Source organism: Pinus tabuliformis, chromosome 5_1, assembly GCF_031772625.1.
Source record: "Pinus tabuliformis cultivar Carrire ecotype Pingquan chromosome 5_1, CPIR1, whole genome shotgun sequence".
NCBI classification, from domain to species: Eukaryota; Viridiplantae; Streptophyta; class Pinopsida; order Pinales; family Pinaceae; genus Pinus; species Pinus tabuliformis.
The window spans coordinates 413,692,665-413,702,550 of record NC_142305.1 but is presented as its reverse complement, the minus strand read 5'-3'; positions in this window follow the sequence as shown (position 1 = coordinate 413,702,550).

Below are 9,886 nucleotides of genomic sequence, written 5' to 3'. Positions count from 1 at the left end.
ACCCCTCAACTAGCAACCCGCAACCAAACCCAATAAAATCCAAATTTTCGCCCTTCGACCTACAAACAACCTCAATACACAAATACCACACGTTGTACCACTCTCAGCAATATTGCGTTCCACAAGCTTGCACAACTTCCTTTCGCTGCTTGCTTTAGAGAGCGAGCTCCTTCGTGAGACCCAACTATCTTCTTCTTTCGTTGTCTCCTTTTCTAGCGATGACATGTTGTTGATCTTCGGTTGTTTGATGTTCTAACTCCTTTCCTATCATCTTATATATATATGAGTCACTCTCCATGAAACGTCGTGTCTCTTCCAAGGGACGTGTCGGTCGGGCATTCGAGCCGACCTTAAACACTAAATTATGTCACATCATTTGTCGCATACAAACTTTCCTTCAGTTCACTGTGGGTCGTTTGCTATGTTGCACGAAACTTCTAGGAACCCGACGTTTCGGTCCGTACCCATACCTGAAACTCCGAAACTCAGTCGAAACTTGACCAAAACGCGACCATCATGTGATCATGTAGAGAGTTAATATAGACTTCGTTTTCCTTCTAAATTGTCATCTATGGTTTTTATTCCCTTTTTTCTTGCAAGATAATGTGTTATTCACTTACCTATAACCTCTTTTATATATATCGAGACATATATGACGTTTCACCTGACATTTACATTTTTGGGAGGTGACATTCCTGAACGTACCCGTTTCGTAAACTATGAAACGTTTCGGCGTTTCGTGCAACTTAGGTCGTTTGCCTTCGCGTCTCATCCTCGGTCGTGTTTAGTAACTTGGGTGGGCGCGTCTCACCTTGGCACACCTTGTCTTCGGTCGGGTGTACCTTGTCTTTGGTCGAGTGCACATCAGCTAGGCACCGTCATCGTGTTGACTCTCAAATTTGTTCCAATCATTCCACCAAACTCATCTCAGCTATGTTCCTTGTGCACTCGTCTCACAAAAGTCTTTCCATCGAACTCGTCTCAAGTGCGCACTTCACACCAACCAAGTCGTTCCACCGAACTCGACTCGGCCTAACTCAGGTGTGCTCGGGTGCCTAGCCTAAGGGCTTGACATCCTCCCCCACGTCAAAATGGTTGTCGTCCTCGACAACGCACCCCTCAGCAAATTTCTTAACCAAATCCTGAAGACTGAGCTCATCATGAACAAACTTCGCATCAATTGTCTTCATCAATACAGAAGAATCTCGTCTCCGAAATATATCCCATGCCTATAAGAATGACATGTTTTGGATCCATTGTGCAATCGACTAGTCAGGTGGCTAATTTGACTGTAGCATCAACTCCACAAGAACACATGCACCCAAATATGTGCAACCATTGTCACCTCTTCCATGTCACACAATCTTTCCTCTGACTATGCTCAACATGAGGCGCCATTAAATGGCATCTCAAGCTCCCAGGGGTCTCACCATCTCGAGCAAGTGACAATAAACCCATCTCCTTCATGAGATTCAAAAAGATGGTGTTGTGGGGAAGTCATACAACTTCCCTTTCCATATCACAAGGCCATCTCACATCATCTTCAAGAAGAATCCACCCATACCTGGTATGAACCCTCCATACTTTTCTGCAATATAATCCTCTTCACGTTGATCTTCGGTTGTGTGCCTTCCCAAATTGGATGGGCGCATCTTTGCTGGTCACACTTTGTCTTCAGCTGGAGGAGCCTTGGCTTCGACAAAGCGTGCCCTAGTTGGGTACCCTTGTCGTGCTAACTCACCAAGTCGTTCCAATTGTTCCACCGAACTCATCTTGGGCACGCTCTTCCTATGCATGTCTCACCAAATTCGTTCCACTGAACTCATCTCGAGTGCACTCTTCGTGTCACCCAAGTCATTCCACCAAACTTGACTCTGCTTAAATCAAGCACATTCGAGTGCCTAAGCATGAGGGCTTGATAGTGGGAGGTTTGCACGCGTCAAGTGAAAAGGGCCAAAGATGTTGAAAGCTCCTCCAAAATAGCTCATAAGTCCAAGGAGAGGTTTCAAACGTAAGAACATATCTTAAAAAGCATGCAAGTGACCTATATCATCAACTGTAAAATAGACGGAAATAAAGGTCATATAAAGTGGCAAATTTCATGAAATAGCTATGAAACTACAAGATAGTTATGCCCGCCAATAGCTACCTAGGGTGCAAAAGATACAAAGACCTGTGAAGCACTAATGAAGGCAAGATTTGGAAATATGATCACCATGGTAGCTATAGCATGAGAAGAAGTGACTTTCAAGAGGCAAAAGCAACAGCTACATGAGACAATGCTATCACAAAACAAGCAAAGGTCTGAGTTGTGATGAACTAGTGACATACCAGTGAAGACAAAAATATCTAACATGAGTATGTAGGTGTTGAGAGAATGAGAAAAGAAGAATGAAAAAAATAGAAAAAGGTAGATATAGAAAGAGAGAAAATTGGTTACGACACTAGGGTAGTACTAGCTAAATCAAGGAGCAAAAGATTAGAGGAACAATGTGTTGGATAAATGATTAAGCAACCCCATAACTACAGTCTAACGGATGCAACAACCAAAACCAACGTTCCAAGGAAGTAACGAGGAAGGAGCATGGTGACTAGTACCATCTTGGAAGAAGTATCTCAAGTTGGGCCCACTCATGACAGTGACTTAGAGGGAATCAATCACTAGTGAGGTGACCAAAAATAGAGTTGACAAGTAGAGGGAAAGGCAACACCAACTAAAGGAGACTAAGACAATAAGCAAGGTATTCCAAATGTAAACAAAACCATCGAAGATATAGGGTCGTTCCCCAAAGGTTGAAGTCTTTTAGGATCAAGTAGCTCAATATCCCTCCCGAAGTATAAGCCTCAAAACATCGTGAGGTTTCCCTCCAAGAAATAGCTTCCCTCAGGCAAGCCAATGTCTAGCATCAAAATGTGGGTGTCATGCCCCTAGGGCACATCTCTGAGTTGTGAGCTTTCCGAGTCCCCTAAGGTATGCAGTACCAATGCGCTTTCTCCTCAATGGCGAAACCAACTTGCGTTTACTAATGCTCATACTATGCCTCTAGCCCATGTACCCTGTAACGAGACTGATATCTTATACTTGCGAAATTATTGTTCAATGAAATCTCAGTACAATAGCCACTTCAAAACTTAACTTCAATTACAATTTACTTCAATTAACTTAACTTCAGCAATAATCACATTCATTCATAAACACCACGAATTATGTACAGAAATAACACTTCAATAAACGAGAGGAGGAACTCTCAAAACAATTTGCTAACTGCTCTTTAACTATAAAACTTCAATATACAAAACTTCGGTTAATAATGGACTTTGGTTCGTTTCGGCCAAACTCCAAACATTTCCCTACAACAACCCTTCACTAATACAAATATATCGTAACCGAGTCACAAACACTTCAACTAGCAACCCACAACCAAACCCAAAAACATAACCAAGTTGCAGCCCTTCGACCTGCACACAACCTTAATACAAAAATACCCCATGACGTACCACCCTCAACAATACTAATTTCCACAAGCTCACACAACTTCCTTCCGAAGCTTGCTTAAGAGAGCAAGCTCCTTCATGAGACCCATCTCTCTTCTTCCTTCATTGTCTCCTTCTTGTCATGCGATGAGAGGTTGTTGATCTTCGGCTGATTGATGTCCTCTCCTCAAATCCTATATATATGAGTCACCCTCCATGAACAGTCGTGTCTCTTCCAAGGGATGTGTTGGTTGGACGTTCGAGCAAAACTTCCTTTGTTCAAGCCGATCACAAACCCCAAATTATGCAGCATCCTTTCTCGATACAAAATTTCCTTTGGTTCACCTTCGATCATATTCCTTCACGTCTCAACCTCGGTCACATTCGTTCCGAACTCAGGCGAAAACGTCTTAGCTGGGCACACCTTGTCGTCAGTCGGGTGCGTCTAAGATGGGCACACCATGTCGTCGGTTCGGTGCATCTTAGATAGGTGGGCCTTATCTTCGATTAGGTGCACGTTAGCTAGGCACCCTCGTCGTGTCGACTCTCCAATTTCTTCCAATTATTCTACCGAACTCATCTCAGGTGCGTTCTTCATGTGCTTGTCTCACCGAATTCTTTCCATCAAACTCAACTCGAGCGCGCTCTTTGTGACAACCAAGCCGTTCCACCTAACTCGACTCTCCCTAACTCAAGCGTGCTCGAGTGCCTAGAATATGGGCTTGACATCCCCCCACAACCCCCCCCACTTCAAGATGGTTGTCGTCCTCGAAAACACACCCCTGGACAAACTTTTTAACCAAAGCTTGAAGATTGTCATCATAAACAACCTTTGCATCAATTGTATTCATCAACATAAAAAGAATCTCCTCTCCAACATATATACCATGTCTATTCATGTATCGCAACCTGTAAGAATGACATGTGTTGGATCCCCTCGTGCAATTGACTAGTCAGGTAGCTAATCTGACCTTAGCATCAACTCCACAAGAACACATGCACCCAAACACGTGCAACCATTGTCACCTCTTCCCTGTCACACAATATTTCCTCCGATTTTGTTCATCATGAGGCGCCATAAAATGGCATCTCAAGCTCCCAGGGGTCTCACCATCACAAGCGAGTTACAGTGAGCCCATCTCCTTCATGAGCTTCAAAAATATGGTGGTGTGGAGAAGTCATACGACTTCCCTTTCCACATCACAAGGCCATCTCTCTTCATCTCCGAGAAGAATCCACACATACCCGGTATGTATTGAAAAGTGTAACTAGGTTCGATCTTCATAATGACATGTAATTGTGATTTTATATAAGGGACGTAAAGAAGAAAAATAAAATTATTATAATGCTTGCATCATGGGTTTCATGAGCAAGAGATTTTTTTTTTAGTCTTAGGGATATTGTCATCTAGTCATAAAAGTCTAAATAGTCATTGTCATGCAATGAAGGCATGTTACACATTTTAAAGAGTCATACTTGTCTTTGTAAGTAACCCTCCAAGAACTTGTCACCAGCCCTCACTCAAGTTGGCCTACAATGAAGAGATAAATGTAGAAGATGAAGTCGGCCTTTCTCAATCTTCTTCTCTGTCTTATTCCTGCTCGAAACTCTCAATCCAACTATTAACATCTTCTTCCTCCAAATCAACACAAGGGTGGTACTAGCAAAGTCAAGGAGCAAAATATTAGCAGTCTACAGGATGCAACAAACAAAACTAGCATTCCAAGGAAGTAACAAGGAGGAGGGGGCATGTTGACTAGAACCATATAGGAAGAAGTATCTCAAGTTGAGCCCTATTCATGACAATGACTTAAGAGGGAATCAATCACTAGTGAGCTGACCAAAAATAGAGTTAAAAAATGAGAAAATATAGAGAGGAAAAAAGAAAAAAATGGAAAAGATTGATTCCCACCATTGGCATGAATGATTCACAAGTGGGAGACTACTATTGCATGCTAAAAATTCAAACATGGTAATCTCATTGTCCAAACAAGCTAGATACCTCCACTGGTAATATTTTTGGGTTGGCTCAAGTACAAGCAAAGGCAACACCAACTCCTTAGCCTAGAAAAATTACAAGAAAGTCACTTGTCATCCACAAGGTAAAGGAGACTACGACAATAACTAAGGTATGCCAAATGTAAACAAAACCATCGAAAATAGAGGGTCGTCCCCCAAAGGAAAAAATCTTGTAGGATCAACAGGCTCAATATCCCCCACGAAGGCATGTTAGAAGCCTCAAAACATGGTGAGGTTTTACTCCTAGAAATAACTTCCCTCAGGCAAGCCAATGACTAGCCTCAAAATCTGGGTGTCACGCCACTAGCACGCACCTCTAAGCTATGAGATTCCTGAGTCCCCTAAGGTGTACAGCACCAACGCACTTTCTCCTCAATGGTGAAACCAACTTGAGTTTTCTAATGCTCGTACTATACCTCTAGCCCATCTACCCTAAGTCGAGACCAATATCTTATACTTGCGAAATTGGTGTTCAATCAAATCTCACTACAACAACCACTTCAAAACTTAACTTCAACTATAGGTTACTTCAATTAACTTAAGTTCAGCTATAATCGCATTCATTCATATACAACATGAATCATGTACATAAATAACACTTCAATAAACGAGAGGGGGAACTCCCAAAACAATTTCCCAACTCCTCTTTGATTATAAATTTTCCATAATCAAAACTTCGGTTTAAAATGGTGTTCGATTCGGTTGGGAGGAACTCCAAATAGTTTGTTTCCACAACCCTTCACAAATACAACTATACAATAATCGAGTTACAACCCTTCAACTAGCAACCCGCAACCAAACCCAATAAAAATCCAAGTTTTCGCCCTTCAACCTACAAACAACCTCAATACACAAATACCCCACATTGTACTACTCTTAGCAATATTGCGTTCCACAAGCTTGCACAACTTTCTTCCGCGGCTTGCTTTAGAGAGCGAGCTCCTTCGTGAGACCCAACTATCTTCTTCTTTCGTTGTCCCCTTTTCTAGCGATGACATGTTGTTGATCCTCGATTGATGTTCGAACTCCTTTCCTATCATCTTATATATACGAGTCACCCTCCATGAAACGTCCTCTGTCTTCCAAGGGATGTGTTTGTTGGGCATTCGAACCGACCGTAAACTCCAAATTATGTCACATCATTTGTCGCATACAAACTTTCCTTCAGTTCATTGTCATTCATTTGCTATGGTGCACGAAACTTCTAGGAACCCGACGTTTCGGGCCGTACCCGAAACTCTGAAACTCAGTCGAAACCTGACCGAAACTCGACCATCATGTGATCTTGTAGAGAGTTAATATAGACTTGGTTTTCCTTCTAAATTGTCATCTATGGATCTTATTCCCTTTTTTCTTGCAAGATAATGTGTTATTCACTTACTTATAACCTTTATATATATATATATATATATATATATATATATATATATATATATATATATACATATATGACGTTTCAGCTGACGCTTCCATTTTTGGTAGGTGACGTTTCTAAACGTACCCGTTCTAGAAACTCTAAAACATTTCGGCGTTACGTGCAACTTAGGTCGTTTGCCTTCGCGTCTCATCCTCGGTCGTGTACCTTAGCAACTCGGGTGGGCGCGTCTCAGCTCGGCACGCCTTGTCTTCAATCGGGCGTACCTTGTCTTTGGTCAAGTGCACCTCCGCTAGGCACCTTCGTCTTGTCGACTCTCAAATTTGTTCCAATCACTCCACCAAACTCATCTCAAGTGCGTTCCTCGTGCACTCGTCTAACCAAAGTCTCTCCATCGAACTCGTCTCAAGCGTGCCCTTCACGCCAACCAAGTCGTTCCACCGAACTCGATTTGGCCTAACTCAGGTGTGCTCAGGTGCCTAGCCTAAGGTCTTGACATCCTCCCCCACGTCAAAATGGTTGTTGTCCTCGACAACGTACCCCGACAAATTTCTTAACCAAATCCTGAAGACTGACCTCATCATGAACAACCTTCACATCAACTGTCTTCATCAATACAAAAGAATCTCCTCTCTGACATATATCCCATGCCTATGCATGTATCGCAACCTGTAATAATGACATGTGTTGGATCCCCTTGTGCAATCGACTAGTCAGGTAGCTAATCTGACTGTAGCATCAACTCCACAAGAACACATGCACACAAACATGTGCAACCATTGTCACCTGTTCCATGTCACACAATCTCCTCCGACTATGCTCAACATGAGGCGCCATTAAATGGCACCTCAAGCTTCTAGGGGTCTCACCATCTTGAGCAAGTGACAATAAGTCCATATCCTTCATGAGATTCAAAAAGATGGTGTTGTGGGGAAGTCATACAACTTCCCTTTCCACATCACAAGGCCATCTCTCCTCATCTCCGAGAAGAATCCACCCATACCTGGTATGAACCCTCCATACTTTTCTGCAATATAATCCTCTTCACGTTGATCTTCGGTTGTGTGCCTTCCCAAATCGGATGGGCGTGTCTTTGCTGGTCACACCTTGTCTTCGGCTAGAGGAGCCTTGTCTTCAATAGAGCATGCCCTAGCTCCATACCCTTGTCGTGCTAACTCACCAAGTCGTTCCAATTGTTCCAGCGAACTCATCTTGGGCACGCTCTTCTTGTGCCTGTCTCACAAAATTCGTTCCACCGAACACATCTCGAGTGAACTCTTCGCGTCGTCCAAGTCATTCCACAAAACTTGACTCAGCCTAAATCAAGCACATTCGAGTGCCTAAACCTGAGGGCTTGATAGTGGGAGGTCCGCACGCTTCAGGTGAAAAGGACCAAATATGTTGAAAGCTTCTCCAAAATAGCTCATAAGTCCAAGGAGAGGATTCAGACGTAAGAATATATCTTAAAAAATCATGCAACTAACCTCCAAAACTTATGAAATGACCCTCTACAAATCAAAAATAATCAAGGCACATGTTCCCAGATAGTAACTAGATGTCTCCACAAAGGGTTTGGAGCTCTATTCCTATGCAAAATAGCTATAAAGATGATGAAATAGGAGGTCATTCCAGGATATTCAATACAGAATGTCAACAAATGCCCATGCATGCAAAGTTTGCCTATCTGGGCCTTGAATGATGTGACCAATGTCATCGCATATGTGTACTACCACGTCAACTATGAAATTTCCCCATGAAATGTGATGCCACATGAACAATCATAGAATCATCTCCGATAGTTCCAAGCCAGAACGCGTCGCATACATAAAATGGTGTCTATGCTACACAAGCTAGATAAGAGTAGTGTTAACCAAGAAGCATAAATGAAATGCAAAAAGCCAAGGAAGAATAGTTAGAATTACGATACTTATAATTCACTGAAGAAAAGAGATGCCTTGATGTTGGAGCTTATTGAAGGATGTTTCCAAGGTAAGAGTATATCCTCGTAATCAACCAAGTGACCTCGTCAATTGAAAAATAGATGGAAATAAAGATCATATAAAGCGGCAAAGTTCATGAAATACTATGAAACTATAAGATAGTTATGCCCACCAGTAGCTACCTAGGGTGCAAGAGATACAAAGACCTGTGAAGCACCAATGAAGGCAAGATTTGGAAATATGATCACCATGGTAGCTCTAGCATGAGAAGAAGTGACTTTCAAGAGGCAAAAGAAACGGCTACATGAGACAATGCTATCACAAAACAAGCAAAGTTGTGAGACGTGATGAACTAGTGACATACCAGTGAAGACAAAAATATCTAACATGAGCATGTAGATGTTGAGAGAATGAGAAAAGAAGAATGAAAACAATAGAAAAAGGTAGATATAGAAAGAGAGAAAATTGGTTAAGACACTAGGGTGGTACTAGCTAAATCAAGAAGCAAAAGATTACAGGAAGAATGTGTTGGATAAATGATTAAGCAATCCCATAGCTACAGTCTACAGGATGCAACAACCAAAACCAACGTTCCAAGGAAGTAACGAGGAAGGAGCATAGTGACTAGAGTACCATCTTGGAAGAAGTATCTCAAGTTGGGACCACTCATGAAAATGACTTAGAGGGAATCAATCACTAGTGAGCTAACCAAAAATAGAGTTGACAAAATGAGAAAATATAGAGAGGCAAAATAAAATAAAATAAATGAAAAAGACTAATTCCCACCATTGCCATGAATGATTCAAAAGTAGGAGACTATTGTTGTATGATAAAAATTCAAACATGGTAATCTAATTGTCCAAGCAAGGTATATACCTCCACTGATAATATTTTTGGTTTGGCTCAAGTAGAGGCAAAGGCAACACCAACTCCTCAACCTAGAAAAATTACAAGAAAGTCACTTTGCATCCACAAGGTAAAGGAGACTAAGACAATAAACAAGGTATTCCAAATGTAAACAAAACCATCGAAGATAGAGGGTCGTTCCCCAAAGGTTGAAGTCTTTTAGGATCAAGTG